Here is a 6,000-nt window from a genome sequence, read left to right as displayed (position 1 = left end):
GTAAGGACTAATGGTGTACAATCATAACCACGGACTTATCCTCTCGATGAATGATAACCACTTGGAAAGTCCGAGGGAGGGTTGTTCGGTATAATCATCATATGACTACCCATCTGTATGTTTGGACATCTCTATGCCCTTACCAAGAAACGCAGTACACAACATCACAGATGCTAGTCTCGAGCTCAAGCGACCTTTATCCATGTTTTAGGCGGCTGAATCGACTAGGAACGAATTTAGATCATACAGTGTTTACAAATGAGTTTCAACATCGAATTACGATTCATTTGTATTAAAGTATAATCAAGGTCTTTATCTATGTTTGAAATCATGGGTATACAGATAAAGAAATAACAAACCATGAAATAATGAATTATATTAAAATAAAGATTGTTCTTTACAACTGAGTCAATAAAATCCCTAGTCAACAGTTGACTTGCAGGCCATCTACTCTAACACCTATGATTCTAGTTTGAGTTCTTCTAGAACCAACTTCAGCCACAATATTTCACGAAATCGATTTTCCATTGCTCTCAATTCTGCTTCAACACTACTTCGATCTACGACATTTTGCTTTTTACTCCAAATGACAAGATTTCCCCATAGGAAGGTACAATATCTAAAGTAGATTTTCTATAGGATATGGATCCAGTCCAATCAGCATCTGTGAAAAAGTTTCTATACTTCTTTGATTGGTTTCTTAAACAACAGACCTTTTACCAGAGAGTTCTTCAGATATGTTAAAATCTTGTGTATTGCCTCCAAATGTTCTTTATATGGTGAATGCATGAACTAACTAACCACACTAACAGCAAAGACAATATCAAGTCGTGTGTGTGTAAGATAAATGAGCTTTTCCATAAGACACTGATATCTTCCTTTTTCAACAGGAGTTCATTTTTGTTCTAAACATAACTTCTGATTTGGATCCATAGGGGTATCACTAGGTCTACATCCGCTCATCCATGTTTCCTGTAGCAAATCCAAAACATTTTTCCTCTGTGACTCATAGATACCTTTTCTTGATCTAGCAACTTCCATGCCCAAGAAATAATGTAGAGGACCTAAGTCTTTAATCTCAAACTCGGATGCAAGGCTTCTCTTTAATCTGGATATTTCTTCCTTACCACTGTATGTAAGAATTATATCATTTACATAAACAATTAATATAGCCATTTTTTCTTTTCTAGTATGCCTCACGAACATTGTGTGATCAGATTGTCTTTGTGAGTAACCTTGTTTCTTGATTGATTTGGAGAATCTCTCAAACCAAGCTCGTGGTGATTGCTTCAAACCATTTAGAGATTTCTTCAATTTGCATACTTTTCCTCCAAATTGTTTTTCAAATCCTGGTGGGGCATCCATAAACACTTCTTCATCTAACTCACCAATGAGGAAAGCATTTTTCACATCCAACTGATTTAGAAGCCAATCTAGATTCGTAGCTAAAGACAACAAAATTCTTATTGTATTCAATTTGGCAACATGGGAAAAGGTTTCATGGTAATCAATACCATAAGTTTGGGTGAACCACTTAGCCACAAGACTCGCTTTGTAGCGTTCTAGAGATCCATTGGAGTTTAATTTCACTGTATACACCCATTTGCATCCTACAGTTTTTTTTCCCTTCAGAAAGACAATCAATTTCCCATGTACTATTCTTCTTTAGCGCGTCCATTTCCTCAAAGACAACCTACTTCCATTCTGGAGTTCTTAGAGCTTCCTGTATAGTCTTAGGAACATCCACACTACATAATTGTTAAATAAAATTAGAGAACGAAGTGGATATCTTATTATAGGATGCATTATTAGAAAGTGGGTGTTTGGTGCATGCCTTTACACAAGTTTCCTAAATGCAATAGGAAGGTCCAAGAGCTCTAAAGGTTCTAGTTTCGGAGGAGATGGTTCAGAATTGTTACCTGTGCTTCAATGGATTTGAAGGTGTGGATCCATCCTCGGTTCAAACATTTGACTGTTCAGAATTATGGCATCTCGTCTACTTTGAAGTCGTCTGGTGTAGACTTGCCCAAATCTCTTCGAATCCTCATCTCTTGTTCCAACATCTATATCATGATGTTGTACCCTATTAGGTGTGTTTGTATCCACATTGATCATGCAATCAAGATCTAGGTCAAACGAGCCTTCAACTTTATCCTCCCCCAGAACAGGAGTGCAAAAGTAAGCTTGGGTTTAAAAATGGTCACGTCCCTCATTACAAAAAAATTTTTTGTAAGAGGATCAAAACATTTAACCCTTTTGTGTGGGAGAATAACCAAGAAAAACATACCTTACGGATCGGGGATCCAATTCATCATGATTATGACAATGCACATGAATAAATGTCACACAACCAAAAGCTCTAAGGGATAAATCAGAGGATAGTCGGGACATGGGAAAGATTTCTTTAAATAATGCCAAGGGTGATTTGAAATTCAATAATCTTGATGGCATTCTGTTAATTAGGTAAGCAGCGATCAAAATAGCTTCTCCCCATAAGTATTTAGATACTCTAGTAGTGAACATTAGAGACCTAGCTGTTTCCAAGAGGTGTCTATTTTTTCTTTCTACCATTCTATTTTGTTGTGGTGTCTGTATACAATAGTTGTGATGAACTATACCTTTTTGCTGGAAAATGACCCCAAAATTTGATAAAAGTATTTTTTCAAATTATTACTCTAGAACACTTTAATTTTTTTTGAAATTGTGTCTGAATCACGGTGTAAATTTTTTAAAAATTTTTGATCAATTTCTAAGGGGAAGACCCAACTCAAAAGTGTATGATCATCAATAAACATGATAAACCATTTTTTTTACAGATGGGGTTGGAGTTTTAAAAGGCCCTAGACATCACTGTGAATGAGTGAAAAGATTTTAATGCATGATATGGTTGAATATGATAAGATACACGATGATGTTTTGCACATTGACAAATAACACATTGAAAATCAGTAAGATTTCTTATTTCGAAATAATTTTGGAAACAAATACTTCAAATACTGAGAATTTGGAGGTCCTAATCTACAGTGTCACACCATAATACGATATTTTAATGTTAAACTAGTCTACCCTTGTTATTCTTTTCCTCAAACTAGTAGAGACCTCCATTTTCTCAGCATTGCCAATCATCTTCCCCGAGGCCAGATCCTGAAATTCACAAAAATTCGAAGAAAACTTAGCACGACATTTCAAGTCACGGGTTAGTTTGCTAATGGAGAGTAGGTCACACGAAATATTAGGAACATGTAGGACATTATGCAGTGCCAAAGTACCGAAAATAACAATGGATCCTTTTTCAGCAATGGCGTTTTCGGTCTCCTGCATAAAGGGAATAAGAACAGAACAATTTGGAAGATCCGGTCATATGGTCAGTAGCACCTGAATCTATCATCCCCGACAACGGCGCTAAAAACTTAATTGAGCAAAACTTGCACTGTAAAATCCTTGGTAAAAATACATAATATTCAAGCTCGAAATAATCGCAAGTGCACGACATGAATCTGCGCCTTCTTCTCATTTTTCTGCAGCGGCGCTAAAAACTTAATTGAGCAAAACCTGCACTGTAAAATCCTTGGTAAAAATACATAATATTCAAGCTCGAAATAATCGCAAGTTCACGACATTAATCTGCGCCTTCTTCTCATTTTTCTGCAGCAGAAATCTCTGAAATCCGGCTTGTTGGAACTTTTCAAGTTCGCAATCTTTGCTAAATTTTGATGTTAAAAAAACTTGTTATTTTGTTTCTGATAACCTACATTAGTGCGCAGATAGCTGAAACTGAAATGATCAGTTTACGAGCCAAAACTGAAGCTGTCGGAGATGCTAACTGAAATGACCGACTGATTGAACGAACTGAACCAGTTCAACTGATGCATCACAACCAGCTCAACTGAATGTCCATCTGATAGGTAGTTCAGCAGAAGATCTTCAGAAGCCCGGCCAGCTGATGAAGAGTTCAACTGATGAAAAGCCCAGCTAACAAGGTAAACTGAATCAGTAAAATCAATTCAACTGACGAGTCAACTGATTTCACTAGATCAGTTCAAAGACCAGTTGCTAATTAGTTTGAAGAATCAGTTCAGAACATCGGTTAGGAGCAATCAGTTGCAGATCATGACAATCTTACTTAATGAATTACAGCTGTGCGCAAAGGTACAAAAGCAATTGCACTATCACAGTACAATCATGAACGTTGCATCAAAAGCTTAAAGCCAAAAGTTCTGGAATAGATCCCAAGGAACAAATTCAAAATGCAATGGATACAATAATTGAGTCTCACTGTACGATCAAGCTTCGCGCCTATAAATAGAAGATCTGTGAAGACTCAGCAACAACGACATATACACAGTGTGACTGAAAGAGAGAACACAACAAGAAGTAGGGCACGCATATTGTATATCTGCTTACTAGAAGCAATTTGCCCAGAGGGAACACTTCAAGTTATATCAGCTTAGATTAGAAGCTTATTTCCCTCAGTGTGTGAGAACACCTTTCTGGTGTATTCATTGTTCAGTTCTCACACACACGCACACCACCACCCAAAATACAGTCTTGCACAAAGACACTAAACTTGTGTATGTAGTCTTTGATACATAGACGTTAAAGAAGTGTTGGCTGGAAGATGATACCTTCAGTCTAGACTAGGAGTTTAGTTAGGCAGTGAGTAAGTCCTAAGCTGTGTAGGATTTGTACAATCAGTTGTATAAATCTAAGCTTCTAGTGTATCCTACCCGTGGAGGTAGAAGGGAAGGGGTGACGTAGGAGCAGCTGAAGTCTCCGAACATCCATAAACATATCCCGTGTCTTTTAACTGTTTAACTGCTTGTTTTGTTCTTAACTGATTTGATCAGTTCAGCTTATATCAGTTCAATTCTGTCCATAACTGAACTGATATAAGCTCTAACTGATTTTCCTGTATTTCAGTTATTCAGTTGCACAAGATTTAAAATCTATCAGTTTTTCTTAACGAAGGATTATTTCAAGTGTTTTCCGTTTGGTTTAATACCAAACTTGATCTAATTCATCGATGTATATATTCTTAGAACACGAGATCTTGCAGCTCATTGATTTATTGTGTTGAAAGCACCCCTAAGGTGTCGATCACACGATCCATCAATTGCTTAGAAGAGTTATTTTATCTACAATAAAATTCGAAGAATTTTTTTTTTCAGTTGATCAGTTCATACTTTACAAGTTTTGTCAAACATCAAAAAAGAGGAAATTGTTGGAAACTTAATTTCGGTTGTTCGACAAACTAAGTGCTTAATTGGACTAAAACTGATCAAGTAACTGAACCACATAAATCAACTGACAGTTGCCTAACTGAAGATTAATGCGCAGTTTATCGAAGGCAACTGAAACCAGCTGAACTGAACCTACAAAGTCAACTGACTGATCAGTTGGAAATTGATAAGTTGATATATTCAATTATGAGCTTACCAGCGATTACTTATCAGCTGATCATTTAGCTGTACATGTCATCAGTTAGAGAAAAAGACACACAACCGACAATAGTACAAGGCAGGCTGCAACTCATAGTGGAACGCTGCATTTCAGAGATTACAGTGAACGAATGTTAGAGGAATTTTGACGTGGAAATCAACGGATATAAATATTCAAATTATATTTAATGTTACCGTTGAAGAGAAGTCTATAAATAGGTGAGAAGATCAGTTGAGAAAAAAATACACATCTAATCAATCTGTCTATTCTCTCAAGCTTGCTGTTACCCTGCTGAATTTATCGCTCTTACTCAAGAATCAAAAAGCTCACGCTTATCAGTTATATTTTTGGCATTTGAGGCTACATTTCGAGCTTATAAGCACAAACTGTTTTTTTGTTTATTTGATCTTTAACTAGGTCAGTTGTGCTAAGAACAGTCGAAGAACTGTGAGTCATTTCGTAAACTAAGAGTTTCAGTTTTGCCAGTGTTAAGTCCAAACTGAAGTGGGTCTGTACAAGTTTTGTATCGATCAAAGTTTTTTAGTGCATATCCTATCTTTG

At 36.5% G+C, this 6,000-nt stretch overlaps 1 long non-coding RNA gene across 1 annotated transcript in view; it reads right to left on the bottom strand.

Moving 5' to 3' along the window:
* Positions 1 to 2,668, bottom strand: part of LOC140982506 (uncharacterized) — a 12,142-nt gene extending 9,474 nt beyond the window's left edge. The window contains exons 1-2 of the long non-coding RNA XR_012176291.1: positions 1,920 to 2,668; positions 460 to 1,748 (exon numbers count right to left, since the gene is read on the bottom strand). This is a non-coding gene — a long non-coding RNA (uncharacterized lncRNA). The remainder of the gene's footprint in view (positions 1 to 459; positions 1,749 to 1,919) is intronic.
* Positions 2,669 to 6,000: the final 3,332 nt, after the last annotated feature.

This window comes from Primulina huaijiensis, chromosome 8 (assembly GCF_012295235.1).
Source record: "Primulina huaijiensis isolate GDHJ02 chromosome 8, ASM1229523v2, whole genome shotgun sequence".
NCBI classification, from domain to species: domain Eukaryota; kingdom Viridiplantae; phylum Streptophyta; class Magnoliopsida; order Lamiales; family Gesneriaceae; genus Primulina; species Primulina huaijiensis.
Note: the sequence above shows the minus strand (reverse complement) of the source record. Positions and strands in the feature narration are given on the sequence as shown.